This window comes from Giraffa tippelskirchi, chromosome 8 (assembly GCF_054371585.1).
Source record: "Giraffa tippelskirchi isolate mGirTip1 chromosome 8, T2T-mGirTip1v1.2.pri, whole genome shotgun sequence".
In the NCBI taxonomy this organism is placed as follows: Eukaryota; Metazoa; Chordata; class Mammalia; order Artiodactyla; family Giraffidae; genus Giraffa; species Giraffa tippelskirchi.
In genome coordinates, this window is record NC_137282.1 from 144,662,595 (window position 1) to 144,686,004 (window position 23,410).

A 23,410-nucleotide genomic window follows, 5' to 3' on the forward strand; every position below is an offset into this window, starting at 1 on the left:
TTTTTCCTTCTGCCCAGCTCCTGTATGACTGACACAAGGCTGAAACTTAAGTATCTCTAAGAATGAGGATGCTTTTGAAAAACATAATCACAATATCATTATCACATATAAAAATAATACCAAAAATAAGATCAAGTATCCAACCATTGTTCAAACTTTACCAGTTTTATATATTTTATAAATATATTATATAACATATATTATAAAATCATATGTGAGTAACAAGGAGGGGTGGAGTGAGAATTCTGAGGCACCTTTTGTCTAAGGCACATAAGTTATCAAGACTTTGGACATAGATCACTTGAAGCATTATATCATCATCAAAGGTTTGGCAACAAACTTCCAACAGGCCTGGTCCAGGAAAGTTGTCTTGGGAAACCTGATATCTGGGTATGAAGCTTATGTGAATGAAAGAGTAGAAAAGTAAGAAAGAGGTAGAAAGGTGAAGGTCTCTCAGAGAGTGGTAATGGTTGGTAAGGGTACTAGGATGGAGTTCTGAGGAAGAAAGAAAATCAAGAAATGTGGACAGGAATAGAGGTATGAAAGGAGAAACAAGGATCATAATCAGTGGAATGGGTAAAGAGAAAAGATTATTATGGCTGTGGGATAGCACAGGAAAGAAAAAAGAGAAATATGATATTTATCAATCAGAGAGATGAGTAAAACGATCACAGTTCATGAAGGAGTAGAAACTGTAGACTGATCTATGATGGGTAAGTCTCACCATGTGAAAGATAACTAAAAAGTCAGAAGTCATTTACAGTGTTCCCAATGTTAAGGGCTTCTCTTATATCCCATCAATTGCCTAAACTCCTTTAAATTTTACTTTACTTCAAATACAGATCATAGTCCTTTTTAACTGAATTATTTTGGCTTTTATTTCCCACTGTATAGATTTACCATAACTGCAGCAGACAATGTTGTTAACTAATCAGGGATCTTAGTTGCAGAAAATAGAATCTACACATATAAGGTTAAATTAAAAGGGATTTCTCATGCATTCACAGAGTTTCTTGGAGACCAGAATCAGTATAGATTACACTACACTGCCAGAAGCACTCAGCCATGAAAATGTTTTCGTAGAAATCTTACTGCTCCCACTTCTGGTTCCACAAAATCCTAGACAGTAGCTGCACATAAACCAAAATACCCCCAACAACCTTGCATGTGTGAAAGGATTTCAAGCTAAAATCAAACCAGAAGATATGAAATGAAATGTCACATATGCACCCTCTGAAGAATGGGAGGTACGAGCTAAGAGACTTATTTCCCCTAAAATGCCTAATTTACAGAAGACAGAGACTTATCTCCTAATCAATGAATAGCCCCTAATCTGACTGGACTTGCCCCTCTTTGCATTCTTGATCATAAATACAGCCACCTCAAAACCTCAATAGACCTACCTTGCTATATATCATGAGTTTCCTGAATTGTAATTACTTTGCTATTCCTGAATAAACTCTATTTTTGGTAATTTGAACTTGTCTCAGTTTACCTCTTTATTTAGGTTGACATATGTCAGAAGAGCTATTCAGCCTTTATCTCACAATATTCATTTCTCCCAGTCTTACGCTGTGAAGTCAAGTGGGCCTTAGGAAGCATCATTATGAACAAAACTAGTGGAGGTTATGGAATTCCAGTTAAGCTATTTCAAATTCTAAAAAATGATGCTGTGAAAATGCTGCACTCAATATACCAGCAAATTTGGAAAACTCAACAGTGGCTACAGGACTGGAAAAGGTGAGTTTTCATTCCTATCCCAAAGAAAGGCAATGCCAAAGAATGCACAAACTGCAGCAAAATTGCACTCATCTCACACGCTAGCAACGTAATGCTCAAAATTCTCCAAGCCAGGCTTCAACAGTATGTGAACCATGAACTTCCAGATGTTCAAGTTGGATTTAGAAAAAGCAGAGGAACCAGGGATCAAATTGCCAACATCCGCTGGATCATCGAAAAAGCAAGAGAGTTCCAGAAAAATATCGACTTCTGCTTCATTGACTATGCCGAAGCCTTTGGCTGTATAGGTCACAGCAAACTGTGGAAAATTCTTCAAGAGATGGGAATACCAGACCACCTGACCTGCCTCCTGAGAAACTGTATGTATGCAGGTCAAGAAGCAACAGAACTGGACATGGAACAACAGACTGGTTCCATATCAGGAAAGGGGTACGTCAAGGCTGTATATGATCACCCACCCTGCTTATCTAAGTTCTATGCAGAGTACATCATGAAAAATGCTGGACTGGATGAAGCACAATCTGGAATCAAGATTGCCAGAAGAAATATCAATAGCCTTAGATATGCAGATAACACTACCCTTATGGCAGAAAACAAAGAGGAACTAAAGAGCCTCTTGATGAAAGTGAAAGAGGAGAGTGAAAAAGTTGACTTAAAAGTCAACATTCAGAAAACTAAGATCACGGCATCTGATCCCATCACTTCATGGCAAATAAATGGGGAAACAATGGAAACAGTGAGAGACTTTATTTTGGGGGGCTCCAAAATCACTACAGCCATGAAAGACGCTTGTTCCCTGGAAGAAAAGTTATGACCAACCTAGACAGCATATTAAAAAGCAGAGACATTACTTTGCCAACAAAGGCCCATCTAGTCAAAGCTTTGGTTTTTCCAGTAGTCATGTATGGATGTAAGAGTTGGACTATAAGAAAGCTGAGCAGCAAAGAATTGATGCTTTTGAACTGTGGTGTTGGAGAAGACTCTTGAGCATCCCTTGGACAGCAAGGAAATCCAACCAGTCCATCCTAAAGGAAATCAGTCTTGAATATTCATTGGTAGGACTGATGCTGAAGCTGAAACTCCATTATTTTGGCCACCTGATGTGAAGAATTAACTCATTAGAAAAGACCCTGAGGCTGGGAAAGATTGAAGGCAGGAGGAGAAGGGGACGACAGGGTGAGATGGTTGTATGGCATCACCGACTCGATGGTCAGAGTAAGCTCTGGGAGTTGGTGATGGACAGGGAAGCCTGGCATGCTGCAGTCTATGGGGTCGCAAAGAGTCAGGACACAACTGAACTGAACTGAACTGTCTTACACAAGCACATCTGCTCAGCAAAAGCTATGTGACACAGGAAATCAGTGACAAGGAGGTCTGAGAACTGGAGATTTTACTGCTGCAGGTTCAGTGTACAGAAGGCACATTGCAACAGGGTTGCAGAGGTGTAGAGTGAGCAATCTTTACTACTGGTCACAGCTGCTACCTGGGATCAATTTCACCCTTTTTCCTTCTTAAAAAACTGATTTTGTTCCAATATCCATTTTTTCATACGCATAAATTGAATAACTCAGGAGATTCTACCCTCATTTTAAGTTCCAGGGCAATTTATGAGTAGTCTAAGATGAATATGTAAATGCTATGCCTTTATAGATGATTGATTTACAAATTTAGGTTTAAACCAATAAGCAAAAGCATTCCCCTGCTGGCTGTTATAAGTTCAGAGGTAGACAGGGTATCTAAATTGTCATAATCACACTTTAATGATTGAGAGGAGAGGTTATGCTTTTCCTTTGTGTCAAGAGCAAAGAACATTTTGTCTAAGGTGCTTCAGGCTGCAATATTAAAGAATGCTGTAAGATTAGACTGCCTAAGTGTAACGCTGACAAACTGGTCGAACTTGGTTCTATTCTTGCTTCACATTGTTAGTAATCCCAGTTAGACTTAAAAGTGGCCCGTATGGGGATCAAACCCACGACCTTGGTGTTATTAGCACCACGCTCTAACCAACTGAGCTAACCGGCCCTCACACAAACTACTCCTCTTCCTTAATATTTTAATTTATTGACCTTCTAGAATTTCTTTATTACAAATGGGAATATCAGTCCTATTTATACTGGGTCCGCTTCTGTTAAAGGAAAAGAAAAAAGTCTATCAAGGTCAAGAATGAACCTTGCCTTTCAGGATATATCTTCTTGGAACCAGGGCAAATGCATTTTGTAATGCAAACTCTTTTGTAACAAGTACAAAACTCATTTTTAATGAAAATGGCAAATTGGAACATTTGATAGTAAGGACTTTGATATATTTGCATCTTGGAGACCACAGTAAAAGATGGTAAGAGAAGGGAAAAGAGTCTTCCTACTTTGGACTGCAAGGAGATCCAATCAATCCATCCTAAAGGAGATCAATCCTGGGTGTTCATTGGAAGGACTGATGTTGAAGCTGAAACTCCAATACTTTGGCCACCTCATGCAAAGAGTTGACTCATTGGAAAAGACCCTAATGCTGGGCAGGATTGGGGGCAGGAGGAGAAGGGGACGACAGAGGATGAGATGGTTTGATGGCATCACCGACTCGATGGACATGGGTTTGGGTGGACTCCGGGAGTTGGTGATGGACAGAGAGACCTGGCGTGCTGCAATTCATGGGGTCGCAAAGAGTCGGACACGACTGAGTGACTGAACTGAACTGAACCTGCAGACTCTTTGGGAATGAGAGTAAGTGCTTGGAAGAAATACGAGCAGTATTTTTAAAGAACAATTGAATTAAAATAATCCATCCAACCAAACACCCACTCATCCATCCCTGAGCAAAAATTAAAAGCTTCCTTCCAAGAGCAAATAATAGAAATGTAATGCTAGTGATAAATGAAAGGCATATAACTTTAATAATGAGCTAGAAAAAAACCTCAATGTGAACAAGCTCTAAATGAACCCAGGGAATAGTAATGAATAAAGTTTTCCATGAACAAATGAGGAACTAGGTCTGAGGTGAAAAAAAATGAGCTGATGCTTAGGACAGGTAGAAAAAAATATATGTTGAATTTGGGAATGAATGTGGTGTTGTGAGAATAAAATGGACCTGCTTTTTAAGATTGCTATGCAATACTTCAGTTCTAGTTTTTCAGTACTTTCTATTTAGACATCACAGGTGTAAATAAAATCTTGTTTAGCTATTATTGTGGACCAAAGATTATTTATGTGTTTTAAATGAATTAATATATTTAAACACAACAACTAATTTATGAGGTGAATGTTACAATCATGCTCGTTTTACAAATAACTGAGGACAGAGTTTAGAGTCAACATTCTGATCATTTAACTCTAGAGAACTTCCTTTTCATCGTCATTAAACTGCTCCTTAAAATCGGTGTTTATCATTCTTTTAGTGGATGGTCATATCCTGAGGACCCTCCTATTCAAAAAACCAAATTTATAGCATCTTTATAGCATACCCCAGGATATTAATTGCTTCAATTTTCAATTAATATTAATCTCACCACTAATATTGAATATGTAACATGGATCTGAAAACTCCTATCCCAGGGAAGGAAAATCTGAGCATCAGCCACGTACACTGTATTATTATGGCAGGGCAATTCTTTCTAGCAATTTTACTCTATTATTTAGTGATTCACTTCCTTTTCTTGGTTCTCCAATAAGGAAAGGAGATATATTGAGAGCAAACACCCTAGAGACATTGATTTTCTCTCTCTCTCTGTCTTTTTCCTCTGATTTTTTTTTTTCCTCCAAGAAACAGTTTCCTTATGGAAAAGAAAACAAAATGAAGTAAAGAAAGGCCCTCTGTTGTACCTTTCAGCTGCCAGGTCTCTGCTATCGTTCTGCTTTGTTAATTGGAGTGGAATCTGTTCACTCTGTCTAATCAGGTTCTAGAACCCGCTAGCAAGGAAGTTTGCAGACTCTCCTCTGCAAAGAAGTGCCAATGCCAAATACAGAACTCTTAACAGGCTAGCACAAAGGCTCGCACAGGTTTCCATCTTAAAGGACAAAAATCAGAGAGAAGCTTGGCCCGTACGGGGATCGAACCCGCGACCTTGGCGTTATTAGCACCACGCTCTAACCAACTGAGCTAACCGGCCAGGATAACGTTATTGACCTTCAAATTATAAACGACACTTGAACAGCATTGTTTTGCAGTTTACGGTGGGAAGAACGAGTTGCTTCCATTCTTTTTTTCGTCTTTCCTCACTGGCCGAGAAAATGGATGAAAAAGCTTCTCATTCTGCCTCTAGAAAATGTCTTTCTTCCGGAAAAACTTTAAGCTTTCTCAAACTTCGGATTCTGACCTAAGAAGATTCAGGCCAAGGTCGCCAGGAAGGGCTTCCTGAGACCGCGACGGGTGCATCACGGAACTGACCACAAAGCCTCCAGAGGCCTAGAAGGACTCGGCTCCGGCGCGCAAGATCCAGATTCCTCTCTACTCCTGGAGATCCTTAAGCTTCCCTCGGAAGCCTCGGGTCCCATGAACCTGAACCCTGTCGCCGCCTGGCGATTCCGGGTGGTGTTGCCGGCCCCGCCACCCGGAATCCGCAGCTGTGAGCCCCAGGTCTCCGGCTCCGCGCGCGGGAATGTCTGAGTCTTGGTGTTGCAGTGTTGATCATCAAACACGCGGTGGCGCCCGACAGAGCGGCTGGGGTCAGCGGGAGCGAAAGAAGCTTGGGGATGACTTCTCAAGAGCCTCTAACTCGGCCACCCGGAAACCAAGTGGTGTCGGGAGTCAGGTCAGTTATCTGGACCGGAGAGGAACGTTGGGATCTGACAGGAGAGGAGGGGCGGAGGGAAAGAGGCGGGAAACCCCCTTCGAGAGGCGTAAGTGCGAGGTGAACCCTGCGGGTGGGGGTCAACCCAGGGAAGGGCCTGCAGAGGAGCTAATTCCCTATTCGCCCTCTTCTCTTTTCTAGATTCTACTTCTTCCCTCCTTCCCAACACGACTGTTCCTGTTAAGTTAGGGATAGTAGTGTTTTCAGACGTTAACTGACCTCTGTTCATGGGGTTCTCAAGGCAAGAATACTGAAGTGGTTTGCCATTCCCTTCTCCAGTGGACTGAAATCAGATTGATTATATTCTTTGCAGCCGAAGATGGAGACGCTCTATACAGTCAGCAAAAACAAGACCGGCAGCTGACTGGCTCAGATCATGAACTCTTTATTGCAAAATTCAGACTTAAATTGAGGAAAGTAGGGAAAATCACTAGACCATTCAGGTATGACCTAAATCAAATCCCTTAGGATTATACAGTGAAAGTGACATATAGATTCAAGAAATTAGATCTGATAGAGTGCCTGAAGAACTATGGACGGAGGTTCACGACATTGGACAGGAGGCAGTGATCAAGACCATCCCCAAGAAAAAGAATGCAAAAAGGCAAAATGGTTGTCTGAGGAGGTCTTACAAATAGCTGAGAACAGAAGAGAAGCTAAAGGCAAAGGAGAAAAGGAAAGATATACCCATTTGAATGCAGAGTTCCAAAAAATAGCAAGGAGAGATTAGAAAGCCTTCCTCAGTGATCAATGCAAAGAAATAAAGGAAAACAATAGAATGGGAAAACTAGAGATCTCTTCAAGAAAATTAGAGATACCAAGGGAATATTTCATGCAAAGATGAGCATAATAAAGGACAGAAATTGTATGGACCTAACAGAAGCTGAGGATATTAAGAAGAGGTGGCGAGAATACATGGAAGAACTATACAAAAAAGATCTTCATGACCGAGATGACCTCAATGATGTGATCACTCACCTAGAGCCAGACATCCTGGAATGCAAGGTCAAATGGGCCTTAGGAAGCATCACTATGAACAAAGCTAATGAACATGATAGAATTCCAGTTGAGCTGTTTCAAATCCTGAAAGATGATGCTGTGAAAGTGCTTCACTCAATATGCCAGCAAATTTGGAAAATCAGCAGTGGCCACAGTCTGGAAAAGATCAGTTTTCATTCCAATCCCAAAGAAAGGCAATACCAAAGAATGTTCAAACCATTGCACAGTTGCATTCATCTCACATGCTAGCAAAGTAATGCTCAAAATTCTCTAAGCCAGCTTCAACAATACATGAATCCTAAACTTCCCGATATTCAAGCTGGATTTAGAAAAGGCAGAGGAACCAGAGATCAGACTGCCAACATCTGCTGAATCATCAAAAAAGCTAGAGAATTACAGAAAAACATCTACTTCTGCTTCATTGACTATGCCAAAGCCTTTGACTGTGTGGATCACAACAAACTGTGGAAAATTCTTCAAGAGGTGGGAATACCAAACCACCTTACCTGCCTCCTGAGAAATCTGTATGCAGGTCAAGAAGCAACAGTTAGAACCAGACATGAAACAATAGACTGGTTCCAAATAGAGAAAAGAGTATGTCAATGCTGTATATTGTCACTCTACTTATTTAACTTATATGCAGTGTACATCATGTGAAATGCTGGGCTGGATGAAGCACAAGCTGGAATCAAGATTGCAGGGAGAAATATCAATAACCTCATATATGCGATGACACCGCCCTTATGGCAGAAAATGAAGAGGAACTAAAGAGCCTCTTGATGAAAGTGAAAGAGGAGAGTAAAAAGTTGGCTTAAAATTCAACATTCAAAAAAATAAGATTATGGCATCCTGTCCCATCACGTCATGGCAAATAGATGGGGAAACAATGGAAACAGTGAGAGACTTTATTTTGGGGGGCTCCAAACTCACTGCAGATGGTGACTGCAGCCATGAAATCAAAAGACGCTTGCTCCTTGGAAGAAAAGCTATGACCAACCTAGACAACATATAAAAAGCAGAGACATTACTTGGCCCACAAAGGTCTGTCTAGTCAAAGCTATGGTTTTTCCAGTAGTCATGTGTGGATATGAGAGTTGGACTATAAAGAACGCTGAGCACTGGAGAACTGATGCTTTTGAACTGTGGTGTTGGAGAAGACTCTTGAGCATCCCTTGGACAGCAAGGAGGTCAAACCAGTCAATCCTAAAAGAAATCAGTCCTGAATATTCATTGGAAGGACTGATGCTGAAGCTGAAACTCCAATATTCTGGCCACATGATGCAAAGTACTGACTCACTGTAAAAATCTTTCTCTGATGCTGGGAAAGATTGAAGGCAGGAGGAGAAGGGGACGACAGAGGATGAGATGGCTGGATGGCATCACCGACTCAATGGACATGAGTTTGGGCAAGCTCCAGGAGTTGGTGATGGACAGGGAAGTTTGGGGTGGTGTACTCTGTGGGGTCGCAAAGAGTCAGACTGGACTGAGGGACTGAACTGAATTGACCTGTTTGCATATGTATCTATGTATATTACATAGTTTCTTTTGGATATGCACTGCTAGTAAATAAAGTTTTTAATATAATACTTGGAACTCACTTTTTTTTTTTTTCCCCTGGAAATGGGATTCATACTCTTTGGTTGGCTGAATCTGCCATTTTTTTCTTGCTTTCCATTTCACTAAAATTTTGCTTTTAATATCATACATATAAATGATTCTTCTGGCCCTTCAGCATCTTTCACTAACTTTGTACATCTTTTAATCAACTGGTAGATGTCTTCATTTGTTTTGCTCTTTGGTGAAAATTCTGAAAGTTTGTATAGCAGAATATTAGTAGTAGTACCTGACATTCTGGTTCTACTCAGGTATTTGGTATGTTTAAGTGGTTTTTGAGAACCTGGGTCCTATTCAGACTTAGATGGTAGACTGCAGTCGCTTGCTTTGTGTTAAAGGTCAGTTCCCTGGGGAAAAAACATTGAGATGGAGACAGAGATGCCAAAGCAGTGACCCAGGGGAGGCCGGCTCCAGGACCAGAGCTTGCCTCCTCCTCCACCCCCACCCCTCACCCCCCCCCCCCACCCCACCGCCTCTGCTGATTCATCGCAGCTCCAGCTGGCAGCAGCCTTTTCTGGGGATGGCTGCTGCTGAAATTCCTCAGAGATAACCAATTGCTTCTCCTTGAGCCTGGTGTAAGATGGTGTTAGAGTCTTATTGATATCACTCTTAGAATCGACCGCAATGAGAGGGTGAAGGAAACAGGATTAGGAAGAGGCAGAAGTTGAACTTGATGTTGTAAAAGAAGCCTCAGTTCAGCTTACCAGGATATCTGAACCTGAAATGGCCCTTTAGTAATATTCTGAATTGAGGCTGGATTTGAGCTACACTCAAGGGTTGGTGTCCTCTTGAGCAAGGTTTTTACTCTTTTTCTCTTGAGGATAGTGCCCAGAGACCAACCCAGCTGTAAGCCATTAGTCTACATTCCTGAAGTGGAGAAAGAAGTGCCACCATTCTGGAGGGTGATTGACAGGTGCATCACACCACTGTTCTTTCAGAAATCCTGTGTCAGATATATGCTTTTGACTAGTATCTTTGACCAGTAACCCCTCCTTCAACACACTAATATAGAAAAGAGCAGGTGTAGTTAAAATAATATGATGGTTAATAGAAGATCATTTCATTTTTTCTTTTGGGCTTCAACAAAGGTCTCTGACACACACTCTCCCACCCTTAACACCTCACACAACTCCACTCCCCCCACCCCCTCCCTCCCCCAACCCGTTGCCAGAGTTTTAGTCTAGTTGAATCCAGTGGTGTCCACTCTGAAACAATTTCTCAAGAGGAAATAGTCATCTTAATCCAGTACCTGTATTTTTTCTTCCAAAAGAACATTTTTCATTGGTTTTGACTGACACAGGATTGCTTTTTCTTTTTTTCCTTTTATCACCTGGCAAACCAGTTTCTAAATTCATTATAGCAGAGAGACAGATGAAATTATGTTCAAATAAAGTGTAACTAAAATCTTTGCCAAGACAGGCTCCGTGGCTTAGCTGGTTAAAGCGCCTGTCTAGTAAACAGGAGATCCTGGGTTCGAATCCCAGCGGGGCCTGTGGGAGTTCTATTTTGTCTCTGGTTTTTGCGATTTTAACCTCACAGAAAATGTTTTTCTCTGAGTAGAAACTAACTTGAATTGACACTGGATGAATATCCTAATACTCAGGACTTAAGCTTTGCTTGGGAAAAAGAGGTAAAAGGGTAAATAATATCCCAAGAAGCATTCCCAGCACATAGACCAGAAGTAATTTAAGGTAGGACTACGATTATTTGTCTGAATCATGATATTAGCCTAGCCTAGCAGAGGTTTGCCCCTTTGTCTAACTATTGGAATCAAGTGAAGGAGATTCAACAGCTTTAAATACATGCCCTTTCAGATATCCTTTGGATTTGCCTGATTACTGGAGAACTTTAATTATTTTTTGCAACCTCAGATACACTTGTAGTAGGGTTGGCATTCAAGTTCTGTTTTTGTTTTTTTTAAATAGACCATTAAATAGCTAATGGCTTTTCTAATTTCAAGGTAATATGTAGAAGTATTAGTACCAAGCATCTTTAAGGAACAGTGGATAGGGTACGAAGACAGAGACCCATGATCAGAAGTGATTAGTTTAAATCCTCTGTCTTTGAACTTTTTCTTGCTACTCACCACTTCCAGGAAACCTTCAGTTTCCCTTTGAATTTCTGCTCTTAGCCTCATCCTAAAGAAGGTAAGGGGGAAAAGAGAGAAAAGGCTAAAAAAACAAAACAAAACAAAAAACATCTAATGTAAACGTTGAATTGAGTACTGTAATAGCTGTCTCTACTTTTCAAGTGATTCTGGACTCTAGGTCAAAACTGAAGTTTTGAAAAGAGAAGAATATGGTTAGTGACAAAGAAGAGTGGTTAGTGACAAAGCATATAAAGCATCTAGAAAGAGTTTAGAGCCAAATGAAATCTTACACTTTTTTCTAGGCATATTTTTACATAAAAGTTCTGATAAAGACATTAAGTCCTAAATACAAAGATGTTTCTGTTTATCTGTTTCTCTTGACATTCTAAGATATATCTTAAAATAATTAGGCTCTACAAATGTCCACTTCCCCATACTGAGTAATGTGTACAGAATTCTACAAGCAATGATTGCACCCTAAGTATCTTCTTGCTTCTCATTGTCTTGGCCCAACAGATTAATTACTCCTTTGTTGAGCATCTGAGAACGCAAATGTGTCAAAAGATTGACATTTTAAAGAATCTCTTAAAATGGAGTTGAATCTAATCAGTGAAATCCTGTACCTCTAGAAGTGTTGAGTACTTAATAGGTCTAAATGATAAAAGGTTGTTATTCTATAAAACAGTTTTAAACAAGTCATGGACATTCTCAATTGTGTCTTTGTTAAAGGGACTTCTCCCTAGTTGAACTACCTTTTCTTTCTTGACCTACCTTTTTCTTCAAACTTCCTTCCCCATTAAATGTTCTCTGGCTTGGGATCCTCAGATGGACAGTTCCTCTTCTGTGCTCTGACGGTACAACTGACATTGTCTTAAGCCAGCTGTGTGGTTCTTTCTTCTTCGTGTCCAGGTATGCACTTCCCATGTTGGACACTGGATAAAGTTTGGTGAAGAAATTCAAATGGAATGTCCCTTGAAAAGGTGGAAAAGTAAGGCATGGTGATGAGGGAAGATGTTAGGGAAAGAGGAGTCTCTGGAGCTGACCCTTCCTTGGCTGCCTGCCTGGAGCTGATCTTTCAAAATATCCATGTCTGAAAGAGGTCTCTGCCTAATTTCAAACTCACATTTCCATTGCCACCAGGATTTCACACGAGTACCACTTGCACCATCACCATGAGCTCAACTGATCATTATTTCCACTGGAAATCTATTATTAAACTTGACTCTTCCTGCTGCCTTACCCCACCAATCAAATTATCACAGTCTTCCTGATTTACATTCAACATATGTGAGATGTTTTTCTCTCTGTTCATCTACTTGGTTCTTATTTGGACCTTCTTCACTACAATTTCTAACAGCTTCTTCCTGTTCTCCCTGTCTTCAAGACTGGCCATCCGAAGTCATTCTCAAACCAGAAGACATATATCTCTGGCTTGAAATACAAAACATCATTTCCTCCCTAAAATTTCCCAGTCTTAAACCTTTCTTCTTTTTCTAATATATGCATTTAAATTTATATACTTTCCTCTAAGCACTACTTTAGTTGCATGTTGTATTTTCATTCTTTCAATTCAAAGTATTTTCTAGTTTCCATTGTACTTATATTTTACTTAGAAGTGTACTGCTCAAGTTTCCCAGTATTAGAATTTTTTCAGTTATCATTTTGTTATTGACCTCAAGTTTAATTCTGTTATTGTCATAAAACATTTTTTAAAATTGTTTGAATCCTTTTAAATTTATTAAGACTTGTTTGGGGTCCCTTTTTGTTTTGGTGTATGTTTAATGTGCACTTGAAAATAGAATTCTGCGTAGTTGGACGTACTGTGTGATAAATGTCAATTAGGTCAAGTTGAGTAGTTACCAGCTATGGCTCATCTTCTCTATTCCTATTTATTTCCCCTTTTCTGTAAGTTTCTCATCAGCTACTAAAAGTGATCTTTAAAATCACCAACCATAGTTGTGCTTATTGTAGTTCTTGTTTTAGTTTTCTCAGTTTTGCTTCATATAAGAATTGACATGTCTTCTTGCTGCATTGATCACTTCATCATTATTAAATGATCTTTATCTTTGGTCTTACTTTTTACTTTACTTTTTACCTGGTTTTACCAGGTTTCTAATGGTTGGTGTTTGCATAGTTCCCCAACACTTTATTTTCAACCTGTTGTCTTATTTTTCAAGTATATTTCTTGTAAGCAGGACACAAAAGGCTTTTGTTTTTCTTTGTTTTACTTCCTATTTAGCCAGCCCATTTATGCCTTCTAATTGTTTATTCCATTTACATTAAAAGCAATTATATATATTTGGGTTCAAGTTGACATCATTATTTGTTTTCCATTTACCCTACTTGTTCTCTGTTCTTCCTTTTCTACCTTCCTTGAATTAATATTTCTTATTCCATTTAATCTTTATTTAACCTAAGATGTAGTATCATTTCCCTCCAGCTACTTTTAAGATGTTTTTAATCTTTGTTTTTCAAGAATTTCAACATAATTTGGCTAGTTATAGTTTTCTTTATGTTTATTCAGGTTGTTATTTGCTGGGCTTATTTTTCCCCCACTGAGCTGTAAGTACCCTTAAGTTTAGAGCATTTTCATGTATGTAAATCACACTTTTTTAAAAAAATAAATAAATAAACCTTCAGTGTTGATATAGATGACATCTACACTCCAAAAATTAAAGGTTAGTCTCCACTCCCTCTCTCATCAGATTCAAATTGAAATATATCTTCCCCTCTTTGGGAGGCACATCCATCTTGCCTTTGATCTGGCCCATATATCACCATTTAGTCTTATTTCTTTCCATGCCTTGCTTCAAATGCTTGGATTCCCACCCCCTCCACCCCAAAGATTATTCCTATTTCGTTCAGTTCCCAGCAAAAAAATTCCCTTACTAACCTCTAACCATCATACTTCTTTTCATCTATTAAGTCTTAGATTTGGTGTCATTTTCTCTTGGAAGCCTTCAAGGGCATTCCAATTTTTTGGCTGTTCAAGCAGGCTTTTCTGAACATTGTGGTAGATATGTTTGGTAAATGCATTTCTACTTGTATTTATTATTGATTTAAAAAATTAAAAAAAAACGAAGAAAGAAAAATGGAAACATTTCGAAGACCTAGGGCACGAAAGAATATTTACCTCTACCTGTTTATGCCTCACGGCCGGTTTCCGTAGTGTAGTGGTTATCACATTCGCCTAACACGAGAAAGGTCTCCGGTTCGAAACCGGGCGGAAACAGGCTTCACCTCTGGGTCGTTTCCCATTTCCACAAGAGATCTCTGTACATCGTTTTTGCGGCACCAGACTTCAAAACATATACCACATTTGCCCTTCTTTTGAGGCCCAGGGGTCTAAAACGGAAAGCTCTCCGGGCGCCATCTGCTCTGAAGCCCGGGTTTCCCCTTTCCCACCCGCTCTTTCCCCTCCTGCACTCGGCGTCCTCCTGCCGGAAGGACCGAGGGGCCAGCCAAGGGTCAACAGGAGGAGACCCCTGCTGCATCCGGCCTACGCCGCGCGGGCGACACAGTCTCTCTTGGACGAACGGGTTTTCTGCAAGGTGACTTTCTCCTGACCTTCAGAGGGAGAAAAGTGTTTCACTTCGAAACCAGACAGCGATCGCACAACTGTTCAATTGTTACTCCTATTAGTACCATCCAGTAGTTCCAAAGCTCATCAGGCGTAGATGGGGAAAGAAGAGTTGTGGGGAGCAGTTGGGGTCGGGGGATGGATAAGAGGAGATTCCCGTCCTCAAAAACTCCCCGGGTATCTGTACTGGAGAAAGAAGGCTCTTACCTGCATTTTTGGGAGCGCCCTTCCCCTCCGTTCCCACCACCGCAGAAAGATCCTCTGGGACTGTTTCTCCGTGGGGCTAGATTTTAGGCTATTCAACCGCAGACCCGCCTCCTTCCCCCCGCGCACCCCCCACCTCTCACCCCCAGCCCTCCCAGGCCCAGGGCTTACTCCCAGGCCCTGTTGCGGGGAGCCTCCTCTTCAACGGAATCAAACTCGACGTTCTCCTAAAACTCAGCATCTGGCATCCAGCTCCGTCCTAAGCGGGAGGCCAGCAGGCGGAAACGGTCTCGGATGAAAGGAAGGATCTTGGGCATTCTTGAAATCAGTTACATGCCAGCAGTTTGAGGGATTTCCCGGAAATAAGAAAGGGTTGAAAAGTTTGGTGGCTTGTTTGTGTGTTATTTCATGATATATTTTGCTAAAAGTCACGTTAGAGGGATGGTTTCTCTTTCGGCATGGGCATAACACAAGAAATAGCATGGTTCCCCTTGACCCACATTGAGGGACATGACACTGTCTGCAGGTGTTCAGCTCAGTTAACAACCGCGCCTGCGTTCAGTGACCACATGGGGGCGACAGAGACTGGGCTCACTGGATGGGAAGCTGGGGCCCAGAATTTGCCCCCAATAGTCCCACCAGTAGACTAAGAGGATTCTCACTATCTTTTCTGTGAATTCTTTCAGATTTATTGGGGGAATTTAACTGATATTTTCCTTAGAGGTTAAGTCACACCAGATCGCATATTCTGGATATTTTGACTAGATAAAGGCAAAAGGAGGCAGAAACGAGATGAAGCTTTCTTGGAGCAGGGCTGTAGCAGTTGGAGGGGTGAGAAGTTTTTCACATCTAAATATATTTTGAAGGTAGAACAAGACAATTTCCTCACATCCACGGAATGAAAGAAAATTTGAAGTAAAGAGTATTGCCAAGATTTTTTTTTCTGCCTAAATACCTGAAAAGTTGAAATTGTCACTAAGTGAAATATGCAAGCTTGGGGTTAGAGAAGGTCTTCTTGGGGACAGAAACTGGTACCCCTCTCTTCTTCCAACCTTGCAGGGAAACGATGAATACTTGTTTTTAGTCTAATGAAGGAAACTTGTCTCACCAAGCTGTGATGGCCGAGTGGTTAAGGCGTTGGACTCGAAATCCAATGGGGTTTCCCCGCGCAGGTTCAAATCCTGCTCACAGCGTTCTCGTTTTCGGTGTATACTCGACTCTTGAAACTTCCAAATAATTTACTGCCGTCCCATGCAGCATGCATGCAGAAAAATCCCTTGAAAGGCAGTTCTGCTATTTTTAAAGAGAGTGGGCGCCAGCCAGATTCGAGTTCCAGAGTTCCCTTTCATAGTCTGAGCCTCTGCGAGCATCCAGAGCCCAGCCTACCCACTGTCTACAAGAGGCTTGGATCACGCTCAAAAATACTGGCTTCGTTGAGATGGTTTGTTAAGTCTGTAAAAGTGATCACAGTAGCAAAGTGAATAGAGGAGACGTTGGGAAATAGTTTCTCTTTGTGATTATAGAGAACTGCAGCTACTTTAAATCATTCCCAGGCAACCGTCTTCAGGGTTTGTCCTGATACCAGCAGCTGCAGGTGAGAGCCATAAAAATGGAAGATAATACTCCAGAGTATTTGCCACGCTCTCTTTAAGAGAAAGCCTTTTATACAAACGAGGAAATTGAGGCACAGAGAGAATATATTTTAAATTCTCACTTTGTTTTGAATTTCAAAACCATACAAAGTCTCGTCTCCTTCTCAACGTACTAAACCTCTCTTTTAAAGCACTTTTGCATTTTCAGCTGTTCTGCCTACTTTGAACAGCTAAGTACATTTTTAAGCCAATTTTATTCTGTTTTCTGAGTTTGTTAAATGAGATTCTTAGAATGTATAGTTCTATTGAATCCTTGTCTCCTTAAAGGATTTTGAGGGCAGATGAACATTCTGCAGGAAAAAATGGTGTGTGTGTGTTGGGGGGCAGGGGTTGGGTGGCGGGTGGGAAATGAAGACCTCAAAACTAGCACTAATATACGCTGGGTAAGACAGGATTTGAAGTGGAATAAGGAATAGATAACTGAGTCCACAGAGATTTCATACTAAGCAGAAACAAGTAAACAAATTTTCAATGCATAGTCAGCAAGTAAGTGAAGACTCCCCATTGTTTTCAAAGAAAGCATTTTCTGTAAATCTATGTTATGGAACCAAATCAGAAAAGAAATCATGCTTTCCCGAAGTCAATTTAGTCTCTGGTTTTAACCCCTTTCTGCTGCTGCTGCTAAGTCGCTTCAGTCGTGTCCGACTCTGTGCGACCCCGTAGACGGCAGCCCACCAGGCGCCGCCGTCCCTGGGATTCTCCAGGCGAGAACACAGGAGTGGGTTGCCATTTCCTTCTCCAATGCATGAAGGTGAAAAGTGAAAGTGAAGTCGCTCAGTCGTGTCCAACTCTTAGCGATCCCATGGACTGTAACCTACCAGGCTCCTCCGTCCATGGGATTTTCCAGGCAAGAGTACTGGAGTGGGGTGCCATCGCCTTCTCCAAACCCCTTACTAGATTTTTAAAAATCAATAATTTCTTTGGTTGGCATGAACTGCGGATAATGATGAAAATACGAACATGAGAGCCGGTTGAGCAGCCAGGGCCAGTGGCGCAATGGATAACGCGTCTGACTACGGATCAGAAGATTCTAGGTTCGACTCCTGGCTGGCTCGTTAGGTTGATCTTTTTGTTTCAGTATCTTTTCTAAAGGATACTGAAACAATTTTTTAAAGTCTTTCCAATGTATTTTCGTGGAACTGATCCTTCATTTTCCGTCCGTTGAGTCTGAAAGAGACTTCAGAATCATCAAAGGACCCATCCAGAAAGCTTTTCTTCCTACTTTTCATCGCTTCTTGAACTTGAGAAAAGTGACTGACTGCAAAAGATCACTGGAAGGGAGGTTTTTACATCAACGAAACTTAAAAGAAAAACGAAAAAAAAAAGTTTCCCCTACCAGTATCTTCTCCATCAGTATTTTTTTTCCCACTGGGAAGAGTCCTCACTCTGAAGACCATCCTGCAAAGCTCTTTCCTCGCATGGCTACTGACAAAAAGAAAAGAGACATCTCCTATGCAAATGCAGAGTGAAGAAGTGTGGTAGAGACGCTGTGCGTGGGCTTCTTTACCTCAGGATGGGTATGGCTTTTGCGAGCCCGGATAGCTCAGTCGGTAGAGCATCAGACTTTTAATCTGAGGGTCCAGGGTTCAAGTCCCTGTTCGGGCGTTTCCGTTTTGCTTCCTAAGTGGCGCTAGTGGTAAAGAACCTAACTGCCAACAGAGGAGACATTGGAGACTCCAGTACCATCCCTGGGTCGGGAAGACTTCCTGGAGGAGGGCACGGCAACCCACCCCAGTATTCTTGCTTGGACAATACCAAGGACAGAGGAGCCGGCGGGCTAGAATCCATAGGGTCGCAGAATCGGACACGACTGAAGTGGCTTAGTACACACACACCCCTGAAGCCCAGCCGGTGCTCCTCATCCCCGGTATCTAACCCACCCTCCGGAAACGTCTATCTTACGGACACATGCAGGAGCTGGGAAACCGGACCTCAAGTGGACAGAAGAACCCAGAGGAATGCCCTCCCCACTATTTTTTAAAAGAAGATGAGCGTGTAAGGAAGACGTGGAAAGGTAGCGTTGGAGCGGCATCTCCAAAGAGAACAGACTTGCCTCTTTCTCTGCGTTGAGGCAGAACAGAGGCTGGGGGAGATCACTGGCAAGTGAGGGGGAATTCCTCAAACTAAACCAAAAGAGGATATTCATAGGTGGCTAGATTCCCAAATGTGTAACTTGTATCCTCGCTCTGTACCGTAGGTGTGGAGTTCACCACCACGAGGGAAACGTTTAAGCTTCTGGACCTCGGATAATATTAACCGTGTGTGGTAAAGGTCCACCCAGCCGGTATCATAAGTCCAAAATCAAATTAGGAATGGCCTGTACGGGGATCGAACCCGCGACCTTGGCGTTATTAGCACCACGCTCTAACCAACTGAGCTAACCGGCCACCACGGGAATGTTTACCTTTTATGCAAATAAATTGGTCCACATTTTTGTTTTAGTCTAAAAAATTTAAAAAAAAAATTCTTCTTATCCCTCTCCCTCAAACCACAGTCACAGATTTTAATGAGGAATCTATACTACTTCAATTCTTCGTATTTGGACTAGAAGATCCACGGAGAAATTTTTGTGCAGAAGTTGAGCCTTGTTTATTTGTAGAAAAAGCACTGTAATAGGATCTTCAATCGTGGGTGAAGGGAACCTTCCGTTTTTAAAAGCATGTCCCTACTGGATCACAAATTGCAAATAATTTGTAACTTAGAGACCTAATGTTTTCAAGTTGGTATTAAAATTTTCACCCAGTGATACAGTGCATTCTCTGTATCACTCATCTTCCATTTTGCGAATGGAAGGATCCAAGCACGAGGTTGGAGAAGACAGAGTGAGATGAGCTCATTGGCCCTCGGGAAGGCTGTAGTTTTTATCACCTGAAGTTGAAGGAATCTCCTGCAGCCTCGGGAAATGTCCCTTTACATTTCCTGGGGTTGCATTGTTTTGTTTTGTTTTGTTTTTTTCTATTTTTTGAACTTTCCTGCTGACCGATTCGTAGTTAAATTTTCACGTCATATATTCATTTAAAGCTAAATGAATCAACAAGTAATGATTTTTGTTGATTTTTAAGCCGACGCTGGTGCAAGGGGGAAGTGTGAGTTGCTAGTGTAAGTATTCAACAGTGAAAGGCTCAAGTCCTGCCAGTCTTCTAGGTTTTACTTCTCTAGTCTTCAAGAGCTCTCTTCCTGGTAAGGCTTACAGGTGCTCAAAAGTCACCGAAAAGGTATCTATTAACTCTTGGGCGGAGAAGGAAATGGCACCCCACTCCAGTACTCTTGCCTGGGAAACCCCATGGACGGAGGAGCCTGGTAGGCTGCAGCCCATGGGGTCGCGAAGAGTCGGACACGACTGAGCGACTTCACTTTCACTTTTCACTTTCATGGACTGGAGAAGGAAATGGCAACCCACTCCAGTGTTCTTGCCTGGAGAATCCCAGGGACGGAGGAGCCTGGTGGGCTGCCGTCTATGGGGTCGCACAGAGTCGGACACGACTGACGCGACTTAGCAGCAGCAATTCTTGGGCAGCCCCACGTCCTCTGTACTTTTCAAAATCAACTACCTTCTGGCTTTTGAGGATTCTTCTACATTCCAAAATGTGTGTATAGACCCCTGATGTTCACTTAGAAAGCCATCGCTAAAGAATGAGCGTGTTTTAGCAATTTAAACTCCGAAAGAATTACTATAAATAAAGAACAGTTGAAATTGCTCGTGCCCTGCTTCTTCTAGATGCATTTAATAACATCTAAATACATACTAAATAAAGCACTAAGTGTTTTGCTTTGGGGTTTTTTCCCCTCTTTACCTTAAGGAATTACTGGTAGTTTTGGTCGAATTAATGTATATAGGCACAGAATTACGTTTTGCCATAGAAATTAAGTGTAAATGTATGCAACTCTTCAGTATATAAAAGGCACTATAGACTTATTATATTGTATACTTGAAGACGATGGGCATGTAGTTTGGCGTCAGTTATCTCATAGTTAGCGTTACAAAAGGGCGAGAAGCAGTTGCCGAAACCCGGGATTGAACCAGGGACCTTTAGATCTTCAGTCTAACGCTCTCCCAACTGAGCTATTTCGGCCACTGGCTCGTCCCCACCTTCTCAATTACTCCCTTTGAATAGTCTTTTCTTAACTACTTCCTCCATTTCAGAAAAATATAAGAAAACCTTTTGTCTTGTTTTCTGAAAACATAATACACTTCCCCTTTCAAAAATAATTGTACCAACAAAAAAATAAGACAATGTGGAAACATCCCCAAATTTCCTGAATATGATAGGAGGAACAAAAGAACAGAGTGGTAAAAGAAAATCTGTGTGTGTTTCTTAAGGATACGAATTGGAGAGCCAAAGGGGCGTGGTGATTCATAGCTTTCTGTCGGAGTGGTAAGCTTCCTAGAACTCAGGACAACACCGTTTGGGATCATTTCTAGCTTGACGCTTAAATATCTAATATTCTTTCAGTCATTTTTATTCCTTTCTATCCTATTAAAGTATAAGTTATATACAGTAAAGCACCCAAATTTTAAGTGTACAGCATGATGATCTTTACAAGTTTACACCCCTTAGTCACCATGCATGCTCCCTCATGTTCCCTCTCGTTTGTTTTTAAACTTTATACATATTGAATCAAGTAGACTCTGCATTCTTATGTCTGGCTTCTTTCACTCAATATTGTCTTTGAGGTTTATCTGTTTTTTCTTAAAGCAGTTAAAAGCAGTTTGTTCCTATTTATAAACTTCCATTTTATGGTTGTACCACAATCTACTTATCCACTCTAATGTTGATAGGCATTTGGCTTTCAATTTGTGGTTATTATAAAAAGTACTGAACTTTCTTGTGCATAGTTTCAGATGAACACAATCATTGATTTATTAGGTAGATATAGAGACGTAAAGGTGGGATTGCTGGTCTACAGGATATATGTGTGTTTAACTTTATTACATGCTGTGAAACTGTTTTCCAAATGTATGTAACAGTTCACACTGCTGAAAGCAACATATGAGGCTTCTGGTTGCTTCACAGTCTAGCCAATACTGGGTATTGTCATTTTAATTTTAGCTACTCAGGCCAGGATGTCGTGATAGTTCTTTGTGAGTTTGACTTGTATTTTTGATGATTATGATAATTTACATCTTCCCATATGTTCTTCCCTATTTAAGAAATTGGGTTGATTGCCAGTTTTTTTAAAAATTGATTTGTAGTTCAGTCACTGAGTCATGTCCAACTCTGCAACCGCATGGAATGCAGCACTCCAGGCTTCCCTGTCCTTCACCATCTCTCAGAGCTTGCTCAAACTCATGTGCATTGAGTTGGTGATGCCATCCAATCATCTTGCCCTCTGTCATTTCCTTCTCCTCCTGCCTTCAATCTTTCCCAGCATCAGGGTCTTTTCCAATGAGTTGGCTTTTATGTATTGTGAATACAAGTCCTTTGTCAGATATGTGTTGCAAATATGTTCTCCCAATTTGTAGTACATCTTTAGTTCTCCTAATTTTGTATTTTGAACTTTTTAATTTTAATGAAGTCCAACTTATCAGCCTTTACAGTCAGTGCTTTTTTCATCCTAGTTCAGAAATATTTGCCTACACTAAAGTCATGAAGCTGTTCTCCTATGTTTCTGTCTAGAAGTTTAAGTATTTCAGTTTTAACATTTAAGTTTATATTCAATTTTGAACTTATGTATAGTGTGAGATAAGTATTAAATTCATTTTCTTTAATATATGATTTCAATTAACCCAGCATTATTTATTGAAAAGTCAATTTTTCCCCTACTGAATTGCACTGTCTCCTTGTCATCAAACAGGGAACTGTATATGTGTCTGTTTTTCCCTAGACTTGCTATTCTGCCTCATAGGTCTACGTTTGTCTTTACACTAAAATTACACTATCATAATTTCTTTCACTTGAAATTAAGTAATAATATCTTGCAGCATTATTTACAATAGCCAGGACATGGAAACAACCTAGATAACCACCAACAAATGAACAGATAAAGAAATAGTGGTACATATATACAATGGAGTATTACTCAGCCATAAAAAGGAAAGAATTTGAGCCAGTTCTAGTGAGGTGGATGAACCTAGAGCCTATTATACAGAGTGAAGGAAGTCAGAAAGAGAAAAACAAATTCATATATTAACAAATATATATGGAATCTAGAAAAATGATACTGATGAACCTATTTTTAGGGCAGCAATAGAGACACATAGAGAACAAACTTGTGGACACAGTGGGGGAAGGAGAGGGTGGGACGAATTGAGAGAGTAGCATTAAAGCGTATACATTACCACATGTAAAATAGATAGCCAGTGGGAATTTGCTATACGATACAAGGAGGTCAACCTGGCGCTCTGTGATAGCCTAGAGGGGCCATATGGGGCAGGAGGTGGGAAGGACATTCAAGATGGAGGGGACATATGTATACTTATGGCTGGTTCATGTTGTTGTATGGCAGAACTGGCACAACATTGTAAAACAAATATCCTCCAATTAACTAAATAAATTATTTTAAAAATTAAGTAATATTATCAACAATACAGGGCCTCAGTTTTGTTTTTCTCATTTTGGATTGCCATAGCTATTCTGGATTTTTAAATTTTTTATAATTTATTATTTAAAAATTATTATTTCAATATAAATGACTGGCTCAGATCATGAACTCCTTCATCAGATATGTATTTTGTAAATATTTTCCCCAGTCTGTCATTCTCTTTTCATGGGCTTTCACAGAGCAGAAGATTTTAATTTTAATGGAGTCCA

The 23,410-nt window shown here is 40.7% G+C and overlaps 1 long non-coding RNA gene and 9 other non-coding genes across 10 annotated transcripts; 6 read left to right on the top strand and 4 right to left on the bottom strand.

Moving 5' to 3' along the window:
• Positions 1 to 3,688: 3,688 nt before the first annotated feature.
• On the bottom strand, positions 3,689 to 3,762 carry TRNAI-AAU (transfer RNA isoleucine (anticodon AAU)). The gene has a single exon. It is a non-coding gene; the product is annotated as a tRNA-Ile (tRNA).
• Positions 3,763 to 5,765: 2,003 nt separating this feature from the next.
• TRNAI-AAU (transfer RNA isoleucine (anticodon AAU)) lies at positions 5,766 to 5,839 on the bottom strand. Its single transcript has one exon. It is a non-coding gene; the product is annotated as a tRNA-Ile (tRNA).
• Positions 5,840 to 6,373: 534 nt separating this feature from the next.
• Positions 6,374 to 9,204, top strand: LOC145518520 (uncharacterized). Its single transcript, XR_014062952.1, has 2 exons — positions 6,374 to 6,481; positions 6,662 to 9,204. It is a non-coding gene; the product is annotated as an uncharacterized LOC145518520 (long non-coding RNA).
• A 1,347-nt stretch (positions 9,205 to 10,551) lies between these two features.
• On the top strand, positions 10,552 to 10,625 carry TRNAT-AGU (transfer RNA threonine (anticodon AGU)). The gene has a single exon. It is a non-coding gene; the product is annotated as a tRNA-Thr (tRNA).
• A 3,756-nt stretch (positions 10,626 to 14,381) lies between these two features.
• On the top strand, positions 14,382 to 14,454 carry TRNAV-AAC (transfer RNA valine (anticodon AAC)). The gene has a single exon. It is a non-coding gene; the product is annotated as a tRNA-Val (tRNA).
• A 1,663-nt stretch (positions 14,455 to 16,117) lies between these two features.
• Positions 16,118 to 16,199, top strand: TRNAS-CGA (transfer RNA serine (anticodon CGA)). Its single transcript has one exon. It is a non-coding gene; the product is annotated as a tRNA-Ser (tRNA).
• Positions 16,200 to 17,640: 1,441 nt separating this feature from the next.
• Positions 17,641 to 17,713, top strand: TRNAR-ACG (transfer RNA arginine (anticodon ACG)). Its single transcript has one exon. It is a non-coding gene; the product is annotated as a tRNA-Arg (tRNA).
• Positions 17,714 to 18,190: 477 nt separating this feature from the next.
• Positions 18,191 to 18,263, top strand: TRNAK-UUU (transfer RNA lysine (anticodon UUU)). Its single transcript has one exon. It is a non-coding gene; the product is annotated as a tRNA-Lys (tRNA).
• A 708-nt stretch (positions 18,264 to 18,971) lies between these two features.
• On the bottom strand, positions 18,972 to 19,045 carry TRNAI-AAU (transfer RNA isoleucine (anticodon AAU)). The gene has a single exon. It is a non-coding gene; the product is annotated as a tRNA-Ile (tRNA).
• A 1,613-nt stretch (positions 19,046 to 20,658) lies between these two features.
• Positions 20,659 to 20,731, bottom strand: TRNAF-GAA (transfer RNA phenylalanine (anticodon GAA)). Its single transcript has one exon. It is a non-coding gene; the product is annotated as a tRNA-Phe (tRNA).
• Positions 20,732 to 23,410: the final 2,679 nt, after the last annotated feature.